The sequence below is a fragment of the Bos taurus genome, chromosome 9 (genome assembly GCF_002263795.3).
Source record: "Bos taurus isolate L1 Dominette 01449 registration number 42190680 breed Hereford chromosome 9, ARS-UCD2.0, whole genome shotgun sequence".
In the NCBI taxonomy this organism is placed as follows: Eukaryota; Metazoa; Chordata; class Mammalia; order Artiodactyla; family Bovidae; genus Bos; species Bos taurus.
This window is the reverse complement of record NC_037336.1, coordinates 7,424,801-7,446,672: the sequence shown is the minus strand read 5'-3', so window position 1 is coordinate 7,446,672 and position 21,872 is coordinate 7,424,801. Positions and strand designations below refer to the sequence as shown.

The 21,872-nt window shown below is 38.8% G+C and overlaps 1 protein-coding gene and 1 long non-coding RNA gene across 3 annotated transcripts in view; one reads left to right on the top strand and one right to left on the bottom strand.

The window, feature by feature from the left end:
• ADGRB3 (adhesion G protein-coupled receptor B3) overlaps nucleotides 1–21,872 on the bottom strand; it is an 886,492-nt gene that overhangs the window by 800,550 nt on the left and 64,070 nt on the right. The window lies entirely within an intron of this gene.
• On the top strand, nucleotides 372–12,504 carry LOC104969495 (uncharacterized). Its single transcript, XR_808609.4, has 3 exons — nucleotides 372–1,041; nucleotides 6,030–6,201; nucleotides 9,809–12,504. It is a non-coding gene; the product is annotated as an uncharacterized lncRNA (long non-coding RNA).

Sequence of the window (21,872 nt, the reverse complement as noted above, 5' to 3'; positions counted from 1 at the left end):
AGCAGCTCCTGTAAAACAATGGCCTACAACGGGAGTCCCCAGCCCCTGCTGGGGCCTGTCAGGAACTGGGCCACCGCGGAGGTGTGAGGGTGAGAAGCTTCACCTGCACATACAGTTGCTCACCATCTCTTGCATTACCGCCTGAGGTCCGCCTTCTGTCAGATCAACGGAGGCATTAGATTCTCCTAGTAGTGTGAACCCCTACTGTGAACCACACAGGCACGTGAGGGATCTAGGTGGTGCACTCCTTATGAGACTATAATCCCTGATGATCTGAGGGGGTTGATGCTAGTGCTAGGCAATGGCTGCAAACACAGATCATTAGCACAATATTGTAATGTACTTGAATCATCCCCAAAACATCCCACACCCCCAGTCCTTGGAAAAATTGCCTTCTAGGAAACCAGTCCCTGGTCCCAAAAAGGATGGGCACCGCTGGCCTCCGGGAAGATCCCTACTGACACACCTTCGGGGGTAGGGCGGTGCACCAGCACTCTTCCCAGGCCAGCCCTTCAAATTTCTTGTGGCAGCAAGAAAGAAGATTCTGCCTTGAACTAGAAACATAGTAACAGTGGTGTACACGTGGGAAACAAAAGCTCCACTCTTCTTTAAACAAAAGGAAAAGCACATCCACCACCAGGAGAAGAGCCAGATAAACCCAAATAACAGATGGCGCTAATCGCTAGAATGCTACACTCAAAACAAACTGGAGTAACAAGAGCAGAGACTCAGAAGCACTCAGGATAAAAGGTGCTGCAGACAGAACAGGCAGGACGCGGTGAGCCAGGGGGCAAAAAAATGGAATCCACAAAGAGAATCGGGGAGAAGAAGGGCGTGCAGGGGATGAGGGTTCTCTGATTCTTCTGACAAGAGTGTAGGTTAAAGGTTACATTTGAAACACTTTTGAAAAAACACCACCTCCATCTTTGATTCTGCTGTCTCAGCATCCACCCGCCCCTGTCAGCTCAGGAAGATGGAGAAGTTGACAGCTGGAGTCCTGGAGCCAGGCTAGCTCTGTGCACATTTGCTGCAGGACATCAGGTAAGTGACTCCACCACCACTGGCCCTGGGTTCTTTGCTTAGAAAATATAGATAATAAGAATATCCCTTTGATGTGTTTTTTTTGTGAGGACTGGGGCGGTAAGCTTCCAAAGCATTAAGCACAGAGTCCATCACTCAGGAAGTATTCAGTAAGTGTTAATGTGTCAGTTATTTTTTACTATGGTTTTCATTATTACTAAGGTAAGATTTGAGATAATAGGGCATAAACAAGCATTAAAATAAGGGGCAGGAAGAACTAAGTGGTTTTTAGCTTCTTAGAAAACAAAGAGCATAATAATCTTCACCGAAAGGAAAACCGATTTACCAGAAGTGTTAATAGTTCTTTAAGAAAAATCACATATTTAGGTCACTTCTATAAACAGAAACTTCCGTTTGCCTATGTAGTCTGATATAAACAACATATCCAAGTTTAGTATTTTAATATAGGAGCTGTGTCCCTGATGAAAATGATATACCCCCTCCAAAATATCACACTATTTTGAGAAAATAGATGCTTTCTCCTTTTGGCATAGCCAACCACACACCCTCCAAGTCCATAGGCTGTGTACTCTCAGCCGAAATGCTGAGACCCATTTTAAACACTGAAAGTTTCTGCAGCTTGACAAAGCTAATAAAAAGCCTCCTGATTCTACCAACAAATTCATTAGTGAGAAAGCATGCACTTAGTATTCAAGTAACCTGATTGTTATGTAAAATTATTTTCTTAAATCTGATGCATATTTGCATGGGATGAAAGCAACATGTCATATAATTATTATAATTTTTGCAAAGTTAGATTAATTTAAAACAGTGTGATAGGGCTTCACACACATTTTGCCTCTTATAAAAGACATTAGAATACAATTAGTATGCAGTACATATACCTCAACTGGAAAAGAAAGGAATCACTGTGACCAATGGGAATGCGAGTCCCTATTAACAGGCAGACACAGCAGCGGGGCTAATGTGTTGGCATCTCATTTTGGATTTAATTATTGAAATAACATCTCATTTGCTTCAAGGTATTACAATTATCTCCTGTTTTAAATTGAAAAGTATTTCAGAATGAATGCGATTAATGAAGCAAAGGGTTCAAAATGTTCAGAGCAGTGAGCTTTAAAGCAGAACCACCTACATTTTAAACAAATCCCCACTCAAGGAGTGCCTGAGAAATGCATTTCCTTTCATTCCAGCCGCAGTGTATGTGCCCCTGAGTGAGGCAGAACAGTTTTTTCTTGCTGCTATTAAGTAAAAAAATTAGGTACAGATTGATAATAGGCACTGATATGAGCCAAGATCTTTTAAAAAAAAGCTCACTTTCAGAAGTTAACACACCAGTTATGAAACATTTGCTTAATTTTTTGTAAGATAAAACTATTTTAAAAATGAGAACAAGTGAAGCTTCAAATCTGACATTTATCAAGAGTCAGCCATTATCTTTTCTTTAGTTACTCTTGAAATAATTCAAAATATTTTTTAAAATATTCAGCACAGGTGTCAGTGGTTAAGATCTTTCAAAAGTCAGAACTCTTTCATTAGAAGTATCTTTAGTTTTTGTATTTTAAAAACTCACTGGGAGATGTTCCAGACTTCTGCTAATTTTACGGACTGTACGTGTCCATGAACGGAGCCCTTCAGAAATGTTGGTGGAATGTTTTTCTCTTAGGTGTGCACAACAGGCTAGTGCTCTTGAGGCAGGCTGGGACCGGGGACTGGGGATACTGCAGTGCTCTACCTGGACAAAGTCTCCTGAGTCCACAGAACACAAAGAAACTAAAAGGGACTAAAAATAACTGTGCGCTTGTGCAGTCCCAGCAAATTATGGGCAACAAGATACAAAATAGTCCAAAAAGAAAAAAATCCGTCACTTCTGAAAAGCGGGGACAGAATCAGGGTATTGGGAGCGAAAGCAGGGTACTATGCATTTGGCTCTGCACTCACCACTGACCCCTGGAAACACTCCTACCCTCACCCTATAAGGAACCCACTCACCTCACCCTGGGGTGAAGGCAAGGGAACCTGCTACTCATTTTTACTGCCCTTCTGCTGGGTGGCTCAGATGGTAAAGAATCCACTTGCAATGCCGGAGGCCTGGGTTCAATCCCTGGGTTGGGAGGATACCCTGGAACATGGAATGGCTACCCACTCCAGTATTCTTGCCTGGAGAATTCCATGGACAGAGGAGCCAGGGGGCTACAGTCCTTGGGACAGCAAAGAGTCAGACACGACTGAGTGACTTTCACTCACTGCTGCAGCAGGGGTCCCAATAAAAGCTTGCTTGAATTTCTTGTCTGGCCAATTAGCAACTTATACTGACTGGGTGTTATCACTCTGACCAGGGTGCAAGTGGGGCTGGGGGTGGGGGTCAGAATAATTTCTTACAGATTGTAATATTGCTAGAAGTCCTCCTAAAACTAACTCACCCAACTTTATTCTCCCATTTATTAGTTAATACAATTATAATGACTTGATAAATTTATTTTGAATAAGAACAAAGGTTATTTCTTAATAATTTATAAGTATAATTACTTCATCTCATACTTACATGAAATTATATTTTAATCTTTAGCCTATTTGACTGGATTATATTAATTGAACATGTAAACTAGAAACAACTGATATAAGGGTAAATATAAACTCATTTTCAGAGTGTAGTTTTTTATAATAACAAATTATATATACCTGAATATCATCTCTTATAAACATACACACACATATACATACATATACACATGCATGCATAAATACACAAATGATTTTACTTCACATTAACAGAAAAATATTTAACCAAAGGAGTTTCTTAAGGCATTTGGATATACAATACAGATGCAATGCTAGGAAGAAAAATATCTACAGAGCACAATTAATCCAAAAAGATGTAATTTAAACTCTATTTCAGCTTTGTTTCAAGGCTAATGTCAATATAATCCATCAGATGATCAGTTCAAATAGCCTATATAGAAACAAAAAGAGACCTTTATTTGTTTATAGTTATTGTCAGCAAAATCCTTTATTCAAAACAAGCTTAATTATAACTGAATTACTTACGGGTAGATCTATAACAACATGTATGCATTAAAATAATTACATATCTGTGGAATAATAATAATATCAAATAAATATTTATTACATCCCAGAACTGGTTCTCAGAACTTGTATATCTTATCTTATTCCATGACAAACAACATCGTTACCCGTATTTTCAAAGATGTGGAAATAAGCACACAGAGATGTTAAGTAACTTGCTGAAGGTCACAGAGGAGTGGCAGATCCAGGATGTGAACACCCTGAGCCTGGCTCAGAGCACCATCCAAAAGCCCCAACCACACAGACTCACAGACGGACATCTATTCTGTACACACACAGAGCCCCTGCCTTGTTCACAATCAGCATCTCTTTCTCACGGGCTAGGTAAAGCAAAAGTTTAAATTCACCAAATTAAATTGTTTTTCTGCGTTCACCACACTGCCGTACCTTTAACTTCAGCCCATTCTTGATATTTTTGAAGTATGTGGTAACTCTCCAATCAGAGGGAAGTTCAAAGTTTAGAAGCTCAGAGATTCAAAATATGCCTATGCTCAGAACACCAAGAACAAGGAAATTATAGTGACTTATGCTAAGTGAGAGTTGGACTATAAAGAAAGCTGAGCACCAGAGAATTGATGCTTTTGAACTGTGGTGTTGGAGAAGACCCTTGAGAGTCCCTTGGACTGCAAGGAGATCCAACCAGTCCATCCTAAAGGAGATCAGTCCTGGGTGTTCATTGGAAGGACTGATGTTGAAGCTGAAACTCCAATACTTTGGCTACCTGATGCAAAGAGCTGACTCATTTGAAAAGACCCTGATGCTGGGAAAGATTGAAGGCAGGAGGAGAAGGGGACGACAGAGGATGAGATGGCTGGATAGCATCACCGACTCAATGGACATGGGTTTGGGTGAACTCCGGGAGTTGGTAATGGACAGGGAGGCCTGGCGTGCTGCAGTCCATGGGGTCGCAAAGAGTCGGACACGACTGAGAGACTGAACTGAACTGATGCTAAGTGTCTTATATATTTTCTTTCTTTCAACCTTGCAATTACAAATTAGGTCTTACTGTTCACATTTTATTGACAAGAAAATAGCTTTCAAGGCAATGAACAATCTGTCTAAGGGCATCAGCCAGTCAAACTATGCCTGATCCGTCTCCACAAACCCCTCCAGTCTCCTGTGTCCTCCTCTCCTTGGCTTTCACTCCGGAGAATGACCTCTATGCCTGGGCTTCCTCGCTGCCTGGCCTCCTGTTGGGTTGGCCAACTAGGGTTATCTACTCTCCACTCCCCAATCTCCCATCCTTACTGGGTCAGAATTCTGGCAGTGGTTGCCTCCTGTAAGCCCCAGCTTCCTGCAATTACCTTCCCTCTGCCTCTCAGGTCTGCAGGTGGTAACAGCTTTCCTTCGGCCAGATGCCTCCAAAACCTCAACTAGACCTCGACTTTTAGACTTCCACGTCCATGTCTGTGTTGTCCATTGTAGCAAAGATTCTGCTAAGTCACTTTACGGAGAATTTCCCATCCTCAGTATCTGATCACCTCGATATCTGACCAAGTTCCTCATCCTTAGATCCCCTAGGTGATACCTGATCACTCAAGCCCACCTTCAGGAAAAATCTTGTTGGGTCAGTTGAGCCAAACATTCCCCTTCCTCCACTTAGTAATATTACATCAACTGACCCCACCCTGGTCAATAAATCCCCATTGTCCATGCTGCATTCAGAGTTAAATCCAGCTTTGTTCTGAGGACCCTCTTCCTCTATTTCAACAGTTCCTGAATAACAGCTGGTTTTGCTGCCATAAGTATTGTCCAGTTTTTTTCCCTTTTAATACTAGTTTAGTCCCTGAGTGAGCACTTCCCATCTCAGGTTGGTCAACTCAACCCTTTCCACCTCTAAATGACCCCTTCCTTAAACTTTCTTCCATGAAAACTTCACGTATGCATCTGCTTCCTGGAAGACTCAGAGAGACGTAGAGTCATATACCCAGACTCCACCATGGCTCTTCAAATAAACACACATGTTATGGAGAAAGAAAGAGGAAGACCCTGATACTAGTTTTCTCTCTTTCGAGACCACTGCAATGCTGCTTGACATCAAAATGACCCTGGAGAAGAGGGAGGCTTCAGAGGGTAAGTCAGCCCTCTGGAACACGAGAGGGCATTCCAAGTCACTGAGCACTTACTGTGTTCAGAGGGCTGGAAACAGTGACCAATGAGCCATGCATAAAACAATACCTGCCCAAATCGGGCTTAGGTTCTAGTGCAGAAAATACAGGAGTCAACATGGTAGTAAGCACTACAGGGTGCTTACTTGGGAGAAAAAAAAAAAAAAAAAACATAAATGAGCCACGGTTTCCTTCAAGGACAAGGAGACAGACCAAGAAAAAGTGACTCTAAGCTGGTACCACAGAACAAAGCAAGCACATTCCAGATAAAGGGAGCCAGAGATCCATGATCTGGTCCAGCCATAACATTTCAAAAATATAGCCCAGTAACTATTTTTAAATGTATTTGTGATCTCAAAAATAATTTCCAGTACTGATAAATACATGTAAAAGATATTCTGTGATATCACTAAATTACTAAGAAGATGTTACAACTTTCAGTGACTGGTTTTTATTTTTTTCATTTAAATTCAAGACAAAAGTATACTTCTTGTTACAAGTATAGGATTTTATTTTTTAATGGAATTTAAAACTTTCACTTTTAAAAGGAGCCCTTTGCCACAAAGGGAGGCTTCTACATGGCAAAATATTTTTAGCAAATCAAAGCATAAATATATACAGTTGAGGACTGTCAATTAACTGAACATTCTGAGACTTTGGTTGTTTGCTTCTTTGTTATCTAAAGCAAACCTATATACTCTGCTTCTCTATTTGGACTGCCCTTGAAGAGAAAGAATTTTGGTTCTCATGAATTTAGCCAAGATGCAAAAATGTCAGATCATTGTGAGATGGGTCTATAAACTGTGACCTCAATAGACTTATATAATCTAAAAATTATTGATGGAAATATTTTCTAAAAAGAGTGAAAAGCTTTAAAGTAGGTGAATTCAAATTTGGTTCTGTTAAAAATAGCTGCTTCGTAGAGCATGCTGTTCTCATCTTAACTTTTAATGAACTCTTGAAAGCTCACTTGAGAATGATAATCAGGTTAACATTATTCTCTAAATGCCCCAAATTTAAAAACAGAGCAAAATTTTTACAACAACAAAGATATATGATACATGAGGTTAATAAGCCTTAATACTTGATGCCATACTTACCTCAGTATTCCAGGGGTATATTTCTTATATTTTATTTAAAAAAAAATTTGGGACTACCTGTAAATTAAATGCAGACAAACAGAAAACAGTATGGCGAGTCCTCAAAAAATTAAACAGAACTACAATTTCCCTCTAATTTTTAAACTCTCTGTAGTGTGTGCTCATCACCTTCATTTTTATATCTTAAATTTTTCTGACTATAAAACTCATACATTGTAAAATGTACCACATGCATATTATAAAATATTTCAAGAATTCAAGCAACTATAAAACATTTCATTTAGAAGACTGAGGACTGGTATTTTAAAACTTAAAAAAAAAAAAAACAAAGCTACCTTACGATCCAGCAATACCACTTCTGGGTATATAACCAAATGGGATGAAAACAGGTTAGTGAAAAGATATTTGTACTTCCATGTTCATGCAGCATCATTCACAACAGTCAAACATGGAAACAACCCAAGTGTCCACCAGCAGATGAATGGATAAAAAGGTCCTCAGTTATAGCCATAATTGCTCTGAGAAATTATGTGAAATGAATAATAATGTTAATTTCTTACATTTCAATTATGAATCTGGCCTTGATGAATATATGATGATGCTCCCAAAATTTCAAAGTTACAGTTATTTGAAGTCCTACAAAACAGTGGTAGTGTATAAAAAAGACTGTTTAAATTGTATTTAAGCATGCTTTTCTTATTAACTTTTAGCTAATTAGGGGCATTACTGGTGACTTAGTACAGAATTCGCCTGCCACGCAGGACACCTGGGTTCAATCCCTGGGTCGGGAAGACTCCCTGGAGAAGGGAATAGTGACCCACTCCAGTATTCTTGCCTGGAGAGTCCCATGGGCAGAGGAGCCTAGTGGGCTACAGTCCATGGGGTTACAAAGAGTTGGACATGACTAAGTGACTAACACTTTTGCTTTTCTTCCAGGAGAACAAAATATTGATTATGAACCATAAATCATTGATTCTGAGTGTCAAAACTGAACTTGTTTGGAATCTACAAAATTTGACTTTTTTCTAGAATTTTATCATGAACTTTTCAAACATACAGCAAATTTGAAAGATTTTTCTAGTAAACAGCTGCAGCTGTACCTTAACTCTACCATTACTATACTTGCTTTATTAATATCACGCCCTATCAATCTTTCCCAACAACTATCAAACCATATCATTTTTATGCCTTTTAAAATAAACTGAAAATATCAAATTATAAACATAATGGTTTATTGTGTGTGTGTATATATGCTTAGTTGTGTCTGACTCTTTGCCATCCGGTGGACTAGCCTATCAGATTCCTCTGTCCATGGGATTTTCTAGGCAAGAATACTGGAATGGGTTGCCATTTCCTTCTCCAGGGGATCTTCCCTACCCAGGGATTATAACTGCATCTCCTGCATTGGCAGGTGGGTTCTTTACCACTGAAACACCTAGGAATCCCCACTAATGACTTTTTTACATTTATTCAATTCTTTGAATTAATTTTAAAATCCAGGTGTTACTATAAGGCACTTTCAATAATACTGCTACAAGTTCAACTTTACATATTTTTAAAAAATCATCTATTCTAAGTACTCTGTGAAATAATGGTCAAAAGGACACAAATGGTATGCCAGTTCTAACTACACATAAATGTACCCAGAATTCTTACATATTTTATATTTCAGCCAAGTGCATCAGACAATTTCCAAAACAGAAACACTGTTAGGAAAACAGAAACCACTCTAAGTGGTTCCAAAAGACGAAAATATTAACATGAGAAATTTATGATATTAATACTTTTACCTTGGCTGATGAGCTAGAGTCTCTCAGCTTCATACACATTAATGGGTTGGAAATATTAAAGGACTCTTAACACTGAACTCTAAAGAAGCTCATCAGTGTTCCCTTTTGGCCCTCAGGTCCCTCCCTAGCCCATTCCTGTGCTAGGCTGGGTTGTGGGGGGAAGTGGTGGAAGGACTGAGTATCCCCACAACAGGCTGCCTCTCAACAAGCAATTCTTTAAGGAGTTTAAAAATAATTGGATGAATCAAGTAAATGTACTCAAATACTTATATATAAAGTACACTGTGCAGATTGAAAGACAACTTACAGCTGCTTACAAACCAGAATCAATCCTCCCCAGCCTCTTTCGTTTCTTCCAGTTTGGAACAAAATTAACACAAACTAAAAACCTGGGCTGGATGGCATCACCGACTCAATGGACAAGAGTTTGGGTGAACTCTGGGAGTTGGTAATGGACAGGGAGGCCTGGCGTGCTGCAATTCATGGGGTCGCAAAGAGTCCGACACGACTGAGCAACTGAACTGAACTGAAAAACCTCAAGTGTGTAGGAACACCATCTCTATCTTTAAAGAGTGACTAGGACAACGGATGAAAGTGGAACAGGTGAATTTTCCTGGTGTCATGTGTCTGTGGCATTTGATCTGGGAAACTTATGATTTCCCTTTTTTTTTTTTTTTTTTAGGCAGAACAATAATGAACAGCCAATTTAAGTGGCTTTTACAGCACAGGAAAAAAATGAGCTGCCAATCAAGAACTCAGAACCAAGATGTGGTTAAAAGAGAGAGAAAAGTGAAAGTGAAAGTCGCTCAGTCATGTTGGACACTTTGCAACACCATGGACCGTACTGGAATTCCAGTCCATGGCATTCTCCAGGACAGAAAACTGGAGTGGGTAGCCTTTTCCCTTCACCAAGGTATCTTCCCAACCCAGGGATCAAACCCAGGTCTGCCACATTGCAGGCAGATTAGCGGAGCCACAAGGGAAGCCCCTCCCAAGCCATAATTTACATAAATAGATACATCAGTCTAAAATTAGCCTGAAGTGTCTGCAAATTGTACAGCATTAATTCAAAGAATAAGTTTCCCCAGCTGTATTAAAGAGGGAAGAGCTTGTGTCCATTCATATTATGGAACTCGATTCTTCAGTATTTGTGGTCCAAAATACAGTGTGTAAGGAAATTATTTCATTATAGGTAAATCTTTTCTTTTAAAACAATATTGTTAATATTCATTTGTTCTTCTGGAGGGAAAAAAACTACAGAATAGTTAGAGATTTCTACGTTGAACTGCACTAGACAGGCATAAAAATCACCTGGGAAGCTTAGCACAAACTATATATGTGCCCAGATATACTCCTATGCCTGTGTCCGTCTTGCTGCTTTGTTTTACCAGAGTCACGAAGGCTGATCACATCATCGTATCCTCCATGGACCTTTCCCTAATCCACAGACTGGAATAAATACCAATGCTATTTGCTTTCCTACCAGCCTCTCTCTCCAGCACACTTTTATGCCATTATTAATAACCACATTCTCTCTATATTACCGGTTTAATGCCCCTGTGGCCATTGCTAACCCTCAGAAAGGTAAAATGTTGAGCTATGTCTATCTCATGCTATGATGTTCAATATCATTGAAATAAACAGGAAGATTGAAAAAATAAAATAACAAATGATCTAAGATGATTAAACAAAATAGAATGATTAATAAGACAATCTTATCTATGAATCAGAGTTTTCTATTTCTTGTGAAAAATTTAAGTCACCATGGTATAAATGAACTTTTTTACAATTGGTCTTTTCTCATTAATAGCAATTCTTTGTATTATAATCTACCACATTCTTAAAGGATTAATGTCCCATTTCAACTTTGTATACGACTAGGTTTTTCTGTTTTGTTGACCTCTCCAGTATTTCTCACCTCCAATCACATAAAAGCTTTAAGTTCAAAACTGTTCTACACTGGAAGGCAATTCAGTAAAATTAAAATATAATTAGTTTTCCACTGGTTAGTTATAAACACAACACAATTATAATTATGTCATCATTATAATATTATACTATAATTTAAGTGTAATAGCTATAACAACTTGCACTTAGTAATCTATATATATGTATGTGTGTGTGAATCTATATACCCATTTGACCTTTATAATAACCTTAAACAGTAGGTATTATTCCAATTTTACAGATGAAGAGACTCAAGTTTACTTTACAAACAACATCCACAATATTATCTGAATATTAATTGGTGTAGCCACAACTCAACCTCAAGTTCCTCTGATTACACATTACATGAACTTGAAAACATTCAACAGCAAAGAAGAGTAACATGTCTGGGAATCAGGGCAATATGGAAAATGATGAAAGTGTCTGTTAAACAAATAGCTAGGTCAGTCCACTAGGATGATTGGAATTATTAATAAAATAACCAGTATCTTTTATTAGAATGGCCAAAATGCAGAACAGTGACGCCACCAAATGCTAGTGAGGAATGGAGCAACAGGAACTCTCACTCATTACTGGTGGGACTGCAAATGGTATCGCCACAGTGAAGAGCACTTTGGCAGCTCCTTAAAAACCTAAATATAGTCCCACCACACTGTCCAATAATCCTACTCCTTGGTGTTTACCCAAAGGAGCTGAAATTTTGAGCCAATCCAAAAACCTGCACACAGATATTTATAGCAGATTCATTCTTAATTGCCAAAGCTTGGAAGCACCCAAGATGTCCTCCAGTAGATAAACAGATAAACAAAGTGTGGTCCATCCAGACACTGGGATATTATTCAGGGCTAAAAAGCAATGAGGGCTGCACTGGTGGCTCAGCGGTAAAGAATCCGCCTGCAGAGCACGAGACATGCGTTCAATCCCTGAGTCGGGAAGATCCCCTGAGAAGAAACTGGCAACCCACTCCAGTATTCCTGCCTGGGAAATCCCATGGACAGAGGCTCCTGGCAGGCTATAGTCAGTGGGATCACAAAAGAGTCGGACATGACTTAGCAACTAAACAATAACAATGACAAAAAGAAATGAGACATAAAACAAACTTAAATGCATACTAAGAGAAAGAAGCTAATCAGAAAAGGCTATATGCTCTATAATCCCAATTATATGACACCTAGAAAGGGAAAAACTATGAAGACAGTACAAAAAAAAAAAACAACAATGTCCAGGGCTGGTCAGGGAAGACTTGAACAGACGAAGTACAGAGGATTATTAGGGCAGTAAAAATAATTGCCATGATACAATAATAATGGATACTTGTCATTACACATTTGTCTAAGCAAAAAATGTACGACACCATGAGTGAACTGTAATCTAAACTATGGACTTTGGGTGAACATGATGCATCAAAGTAGGTTCACCAGTTTTAACAAATGTGCCCCTCTGGTGTGGGATACTCATAAAGGGGGTTATGCCCCTGAGGGCAGTAGAAATGTAGGAAATTTCCATGTCTCTCTCTCAGAGGCATAACCCCCTTTATGAATATCCCACACCAGAGGGGCACATTTGTTACAAATTGTTGTAAATCTAAAACTGCTCTAAAAATAAAAGTCTTAAGAAATAATAATAATTTTAAAAACCCACAGATGGGTCAACAACAAAGAATGTTATTATGAGGGACTGAGCCTCCTAAAATTAAGATAAATGAGAGGAAAAAAAGAAAACCAGCATAGAAGGGCATTTCATGTGTTTTAAGAGCACAAATAATGTAACTAAACACCATTTTGCATGCTTAAAGAGAAAAACTTGGTCATTTAACACCTGAATTAATATAAGTAAGAATATCAATTGCAGATGACAAAAAGCAGATTTTATGTAAAATCTTTTAACTTTAAAAATAACAGAGTCCTTACTTTCAGAGGTCCATTCTGAAATAAACCATGAAACAACTGGTTAATTAAAATGAAACAGCAATTTTATGAAATTTACCTGTGTCAACATAAATGTAAAAATGATGTCCCACCAAAAATAATAGTATTAATTTTTAGGTTTAAGTACTGAAAGCTGTATTCTTCTTAACATAAAATCATGGTTGGACATTTTGATCTCAGGCTTGATCCATCCCATGCTCAGTCCCTCAGAGTGTATCTTCATAGGATTCTTTACATCATCTGAAGCCTTTTTATTATTCTCCCACTGACTAAGCTGACAGGTGATAATTCTCCAAAATAAGAAGCACCATACTATGATGGCACCGATTTACAGGAGAATGAGCTGTCCTTTAATTATTCAAAACAATCTGGGGTTTTCTAGACTTACTTTAAAGCTCAAGTACAGTTAACTACATTTTGGCTAAATGTGCTTTATATGAATCTTCTATAATGTACAAACAAATGGCTAATTTTCTCAACAAAGGGACTATACACTTTATGATCTCTAAAACTGTTTAATGTTCAACTCTTTGGAGCCAGATTGGAAATTATCCCTTAATTACTTATAATCATTAGGACTAAAATTACATGTTTATGATTCAGAATTTTTCATGTAACGTGAAACATTTGACTCTCAACATTTTAAACATTTTAAAATGAAGCTCAGATCTGCTTTTTGTCACAACAATAAGATATCAAATTCCAGGAGCTTCTTTATCCTGTTTCATTAATTCAGTTGTGGTTTGTGCTTTACTTTTAAATGAGGTGAAAAAAATTTCATAACTTTCACTTTTAGATTTTCTCTTTTTTTAGGATATAAAAGTGACAAAAGTCAATCTTCAAAATATAGCAAAGTATAAAATATTTCAAACCACAAATTCAGAGATTGCATTATTAATATCATTGTATATGTCCTTTTTCTAATGCAGGAAAAACTATTTACTTTTAATTTCAAAAACAGACAGCTTATTTCACAGTGACACAATAATTTGTGGAAAAAAGAAAAAAAAAATGCTTTCCCTAAAGAGAAAATGATAAATTTTAGCAGTTCCCTTTGAGTATTGGTTGCTCAAAAAGTTCATTCAGGTTTTTCCATACATTGTTGCAGAACCCAACATTAAGACTCAAGCTTGGCTAATTCAGATCATGACAGGTTACTATCAACCACTGACAACAGAATTTCAGAGAAGTTCTACCCAGGTAGGAAGACGAAGAGAAAGCCACCAGAGGAGAAGAGGAGATTTAGATAAACAGACCCCATCAACTGACCACCACTTTGACCTCAGCCAGATATCGTAGGGGCTGAGAGAAGCCACAACAGGAATTCCAGAGGTGTAGATGCCAAGAACACCTGAGCCAGCGGCTCCTTCTCCCACCGCATTTAATGTGCTACAGGCTGTTTTTTGCTTCTATAGGATCCAAAACTCTGGGAAATGATGCAGAGACTATTTGGACTCTCAGAGATCTTCACCAATGCTGACCAAGACACCAGCAGTCTGATCCCCTCAGACTAGCAGAGGTGACCAACAGTGAGAGCCACCAAGAACAGACTGGGAGTCCCAGCTGCTGTGGACTTTGGCAGTGGGGGGTAAGCCGTGCCCAGACACCAGACCTCTCCAGTCCCAGTGTCTAGGAGACCAAGAGACACAGAGATTGCATGCAATCCAGGGGACCCGTTCCCAACCCGAGGACACCTATCTGTAGGCTTTCTTTCACATCCTGAAACCTTCTTAGAAAATAAAGGAAAGGAGTCTCATGAACGATGGGGAATTCAGTCAGAAGAGATCTTTCCCTGAAAGTTTAGGTTTGTTCCCATCTGCTCCCCTTCCCAGCCGCCTGCACCCATCAGTGACAGAGGAGCACAAGGAGTGACTATCTACTGAGAGACAGAGACAAGGTTTTCTTGCAAAAGCAGTCTCAGCCGCAATGAGTCAAATTCACATCTGACACGCCATATAGCACGTCCCAGACATGATTTTAGGACTGCAAGATATTTAGGAATCTAGTCATTTCTTTAAAAGCTATGTCATTTCTCCACATTCCAGCAGTTACCTGTGCTAGACACTGGCCACATGTGGCAATTTACCTGTAAATTAAAACCAAGCAGAATTAAAACTTCAGTTTCTGAGTCACACTGGGCACACTTCAAGCGACCAACAGGCACACGTAGCCAGGGGCTGCCATACTGGATGGCTCAGATAGAGGATCATCAGAGCACATCGAATGGACAGCACCATGACAGACTATGAAATTAAAAGACGCTTACTCCTTGGAAGGAAAGTTATGACCAACCTCGATGGCATATTAAAAAGCAGAGACATTACTTTGCCAACAAAGGTCTGTCTAGTCAAGGCTATGGTTTTCCCAGTGGTCATGTATGAACTATAAAGAAACCTGAGTGCAGAAGAATTGATGCTTTTGAACTACGGTGTTGGAGAAGACTCTTGAGAGTCCCTTGGACTGCAGGGAGATCCAACCAGTCCATCCTAAAGGAGATCAGTCCTGGGTGTTCTTTGGAAGGACTGATGCTGAAGCTGAAACTCTAGTACTTTGGCCACCTGATGTGAAGAGCTGACTCATTTGAAAAGACCCTGATGCTGGGAAAGATTGAGGGTGGGAGGAGGAGGGGATGACAGAGGATGAGATGGTTGAGTCGGATGGCATCACCGACTCAAGGGACATGAGTTTGGGTAAACTCTGGGAGTTGGTGATGGACAGGGAGGTCTGGAGTCCTGCAGTCCACGAGGTTGCAGAGTCAGACATGACTGAGTGACTGAACTGAACTGAACAACAGACTATACTATGCCTGCTGCCTGATAACAGGAGATGGAAAATAACCCAACATAGAAAACAAGTATTCCTGATTTTAATTTTTGAAAGTTTAAACACATGGGCACATAGAAGTCCCAGATGTACCCACAACATTGAGGAGAAGAGAGTTTAACAAGACTGATGCATTCTCTAAAGGCAGAAACCATGGTCTGGAGAGGAAGAAGTTTCCAATTCAGGGATCCAGGGATGCAGCGGAAGTAGGCAATTGCCGGGATTTTGAAAAGCACAAAGGCTGTACTTCCTTTCCCTGATGTAGCTTGGGAGCAGTCAAATGACTGCCAACTATGAAAAGGGAGAGGGCACCAGACCTGAAGAGGCTGATCTGACACAAACACAGCATGTCCCTGAGGTTATCTATGGGAAACATAATCGAGGGCCATATGGCGTGACGGCCATCTCAGCAGACCTCTGTGTGCGCAGGCAGAGGACCAAAAACAAGACGGATAAGCCCCCACACACATCTTCCCTCCACCCCACTTCCATAACAATATCTTAACACCATTTACCTCAAACTTGGATAAATCTCAGGGAGCTGAGAGGCAAGGGCTGGATCAAAAAGTCACTGAAGTTGGGTTTCTGCCATTCTAATTGATGGTGATTCCAAATGGGTCTATATGTCTTACCACCCAAGTTGAGAAATGATACTCATACCCTTCATACTTCCTTACAAATAGGATTTAATACGTCAATTCACCAGGCCCCTGGCATTATGCCTTGTCCAAAAAAAAAAAAAGGCCATTTTGTCAACAGTGCCAAATTCACAAATGATACTTTTGAATGCTTTCCAAATTTGGGGGTAGGTGCCATGTGTTCTTGGTGATTAATGTGCATCTAATTTGTCGATTAGTATAGAACATCCAGTCCTGCTGATATCATAAGTTCAGGATGGAAAAAAAATTATTTTAGCAGTTCACAGGCACAAATATACATGAAAATAAAAAAACCAATATACATAATTGGAAAAAACACTAAAGAATAGAGGGTATCATGCATTACTTAATTTTAATCAAATCCAAAACTGTTCCTAAGGAATCAGGAGTGACTGTGCTATGTTCTAGTTAACTGATTAATATTATAAAATATGGAAGATTCTAGCACTGTCTTTTCAATAATTTCTTAAATGTTGAAGACTATCCGTAAAATACTGCAATGTTCTTCTCATGAGACTCATGACATACAGGGTATGTTTCAATAGATGGCCAAATCCCAAGCCTGGTAATTCATTTCATTTACTCTCTCTGTTACACAATTCATTTTCATAAGCTGAAGCCCTAGAGTTGGAATTATAGGGACATATGAGGAAAAATGCGGTCAATGAACTATATCACCCATTAAACTCACAACAGAGTGGAGATTTTTATTAAGAAAAATCTGATCTACAGCAATTTCCCACTATTATTTCCTTCCTTAAACTCAGTTACCTTTAAAATTGAACATGCTGTCTGTTTGCAGCTTCTGAATTTCCTTGAATTGATTCCATGAAGCTGAGCAGTCACAGAACCAACCAACAGCTTTTTTTTTTCTGTATGTGGTTTTAGATATGTCATCTCAAGAGCCCTTTTGAAAACATTATTTCATTGTTGACATTTTTAGGGAGGGAACGCTCTCTGGACGAGTAGCATCCACTTTCATTTCGCTTTACAGCCCCCTTTGCAGTAAGGAAAATCATTTTCTAAAATCTCAAAGGAGGAATGAGAGTGAAAAGGCAAACTTTTTAAAACAATGATATTGAGTTTCAAAATTCTGTCAATTTCAAATTCTAGTAACACATAGAGCAATGAAATGTCTGATAAATTCCAACAGATATATTGGTCTCAAAAAACCATCGCAAAATATCCCTAAGGTTTCACTTGCTAGTTTGATTTCAACATTAGTTAAGGATCATTGCTGATGAATGTGTATTTCATGGGCTTTTGGGTAGCTACGGCACAACTTTAACCTCTGGCATATTTCAGGTATTTTCTAACCAGAAATGGTATAACATCTGGAACATTTCAATGTAGTTCCTAACTTCTTTAAAAAAAAAAAAAAGCACTTGAGAAGTTTAGTAGCATAAACAGCATTTGAGAAGCATGGATCACATTTTTTCAATATCCAAGCTTTCAGTAGTACTCTTCTTTGCGTTTTTTTTTTTTCCCTCTGCAATTTTAAATGTGGAAGAAAGCAGATTTCATTACTCTAAACACAAAATTAACATCCTAGGGAATAATCAAAGTAGTTATTCCATATGTAAACAGCATTTTAAATGACATCAAAGTTAATGGACTCTAAAAAAAACTGATTTCAAGAGATTTTGCATAGTTACTTGAAACATTAGGAAATGTTTACCCTATTTTAAGTTTCCTAGGGAATATATTTGAAATTATTCTAGGAATAAATATTAAAATCCTCTTTCTTTCATAATTATAGTGTGGTCTAAATATTGGAATACATCATAGATTTAGTATATATGAGTGTGTACATACACAGGTGTGTAATTGTGTACATATAGCAATTTTTTGTCAATCCTCTTTATGCTATCATTTGTGCATTAAGATCTAGCTTCTTTCAGTGAATTCATTAGTATCTGTTAGAAAAAGATACTGCATTTGAAATTTGTAAGCAATCCAGATATGTATTTTAAATGAGGGCAAAATTTACTTAGATATTTATAAATTCTGGTCCTTTTAATTAAGGCCTAGGATAGTACTCACTCTCAGACATAGAAATTGGCATTTTAATAAATGCTTGCTATTAAATGCTTGCTATTATTATTTCCTGTTAACATTAGACCCTATTATAGCTCTCCATGTGCTGAAATAATCTGTAATTTAAAATATGTACTTATGAATTTATTAATGACATGAAATATGAATTTAAGAAAATTATATTAATGTCTTTCCAATGACTGCCATCATACCTAAGACTGCTGAATATGAAAGTAACAAAGAATCGATGCTTTTCAAATCCGTTACACTTGGGTGGGTGCATATTTAATACATTAAATTTAAATATACGGTCTTCAGCCTGGGAAGTCCACTAACTGAGATAGTTGGAGGTAACGAAATTTCCACCAGTGTATATAAGCTTCTGAGAGTCACAGACACATAAATTTTAAAATTTTCCCTAGAGGAAGAAAACTCAAGACACTGAATATTCATCCATCAATTGACCAAATTCAAGTTCCTTGCTCCGAGGCTCTGGAAGGTTCCTGCAGCTGTGCCTTAGGTGCCTGCAAAGTCAGCAGCTATTTTCAGAGAGAAGACAGCAAACATGATGAGAAAACCACCACAGTGACTACCACGATTCAGGCAGTATTTAAGAAAAACAGTCATGTCCTCTATACAACACATTACATTTTAAGATCCATTCAAGTATTCAACAGATACCCCTACAACTAAGATGGGCACATGATTACATCTAAACCTATGAGTATTTTAATCTACTTTGTCCTAAAGTCTACAGCAATGATAAATGAATGAAAATCAGTGAAAAGAATTTTTGGCAAATATTTATCAAGACCTTAAAAGATGTAAAATAATGTGGCATTTTTAAAGTACCTACTTGTCTAGAAAAAAATATTCTCTTCATTTCATAAAAGGATTATTGCTACTCTTTTTAATTGTTTGAATAATTTATTCCTTTCGTTAAGAAAAGTATAACCCAGAGGTGGAGATTAAGATGGTGGAACAGAAGGACGTGGAGGTTATCTTCTCCCAAAAATACTCAAAAATACATCTACGTGTGGAACAACTCTCACAGAATACCCACTGAATGCTGGCAGATCTCATACAATCAGTTCTGCAAGAAAGATCACCACGTAACCAAGTAGGATGAAAGAAAAAAGTAAAATAAAGCATAACACAGAGTGGCTTCTTTATGAAATGAATAGGAAAACAGACATAAAATAATCAAACATGGTGAAAATATTAAAGAAGGGAACTGTCATATTTGAGGTGCCCATTGTATGCTACATACCAAATAGAGTTATCAATAGTTTAATCTGTGTAAAGGTATTTATTCCTACACAAGGGAGTTCCTATCCAAGCGCATAATATTAAAGTTAGGCTTGGGGGTCAAACTCAATGTCCGAAAACCAGTCAAGTGAATCAAATTGAAGCTTTTCTAAATCAAAGATCTACATCATCCATAACCCCAAGTGAACCGATGATTTAACATTATTCAGGGGTTAGAAATGCAAACTTTTCTTCTAAGTTTTTCTGTATATTTAAAACACAAAGGAATTTTATTTTGTTTATGGAAAGCATAGCAGTGGGCACAAACATTCATTCTGATGGCAGCAAACCTATTATTATGTCACCCAAAAAGGAGTCCTTTCAAGATTTAAATTTTTAGAGGAGGAAACTTGTAGCCCCTAAATATATGTTAAGCTATGTTTCCATGCTTCAAAAACACACAAACAAAGGGGCATTATAATATCTCCAAACCTTTTGGGGACAAACCTCCCACACACACACCAGAATTGCAGTTAGCCCCACACACTGCTCCCAGCAGCTCAGTAGCACATAAAGGCTAAGATTTGTACCCTCACTAATTATTCACTTCTCAGATTGCACTATCCAGGAACTCAGGGAGGAAAGGCAAGGCCGCCTCTCCCTGGCTGAGAAGGGTGTTTCTGTCACACCCACGAAAGCCCATCCTCATCAACACACTGGACAAGGACTCAGGAGTGATCTCTAGGAAGTCGATGGTACAGGTCAGACCCTCAGTCATGTCCGACCATTTGCAATGCTGTGGACTGTAGCCCACCAGGTTCCTCTGTCCATGGAATTTTCCAGGCAAGAATACTGGAGTGGATTGCCATTTCCTCCTCCAGGGATATTCCCCACCCAGAGATCAAACATGCATCTCTAGCATCTCCTGCATTGGCAAAAGGATTCTTTACCACTGTGCCACCTGGAAAGCTGATGGTGCAGGAGCTGTAAGTATAAGCACCAGGAATGTCAAAGGACATGAGAAGAGGCCATCAAAATGCTGTCTGAAGGCTGGCGAGGATGTCAGGGGTCTGTGTTTGCACAAGGATTCATTGTGTGCTTAAAATATAATTCACCGCCCTTTGATAAATATGCATTCTTCACACAGTCAGAAAACTGTGCATAGCTGATCACATACCCTGCAACCAGCCTCCTTCAACTGGCCTGTAAATATGCTTTGGCGAAACCCCATCAGAGAGTTTGGATTTTTTGAGCAATAGGTACCCCACGGAGAAGGCAACAGCACCCCACTCCAGTACTCTTGCCTGGAAAATCCCATGGATGGAGGAGCCTGGTGGGCTGCAGTCCATGGGGTCACTAAGAGTCGGACACGACTGAGCGACTTCACTTTCACTTTTCACTTTCATGCACTGGAGAAGGAAATGGCAACCCACTCCAGTGTTCTTGTCTGGAGAATCCCAGGGATGGGGGAGCCTGGTGGGCTGCCGTCTATGGGGTCGCACAGAGTTGGACACGACTGAAACGACTTAGCAGCAGCAGCAGGTACCCCAAGCTCCTTTTCAGGTACCCTATAATAAACGCTGCACTTTCCTTCACCACAAGCCCATGTCAGTAGACTGGCTTTACTGGGCACTCTGGCAAGTGGACCCAATTTGGTTGGGTAACAATACCACCTATGAATTTTTTATATGTTTTTCTTTTAGCCCCCATCATCAAAAAAAAAAAAAAAAAAAGAATAGGCAACAAAATAAACCAAATAAAAACTATAACAGTTTGCTTTCTTTTTCATGGAGTTTCAATTAGTGGTGTGCATGTGTGTGTGCTCAGTTGTGTCGGACTCTTGTGTGACCCTATGGCTCCTCTGTCCATGGAATTTTCCAGGCAAGAATATGGGATTGGGTTGCTATTTCCTACACTAGGGGATCTTCCCAACTCAGGGATGGAATTCCTGCACTCACACAGGCTGATTTTTTAACTCTGGGCCACGTGGGAAGCCCCTCGATTATGGTAAAGAGAGCTTAGTTATTGGTAATATTAAAAATTCACATAGACATGTACCCAGGTAATCCAATAGTAATGTGCATTATTCGAGACTTACTTTATT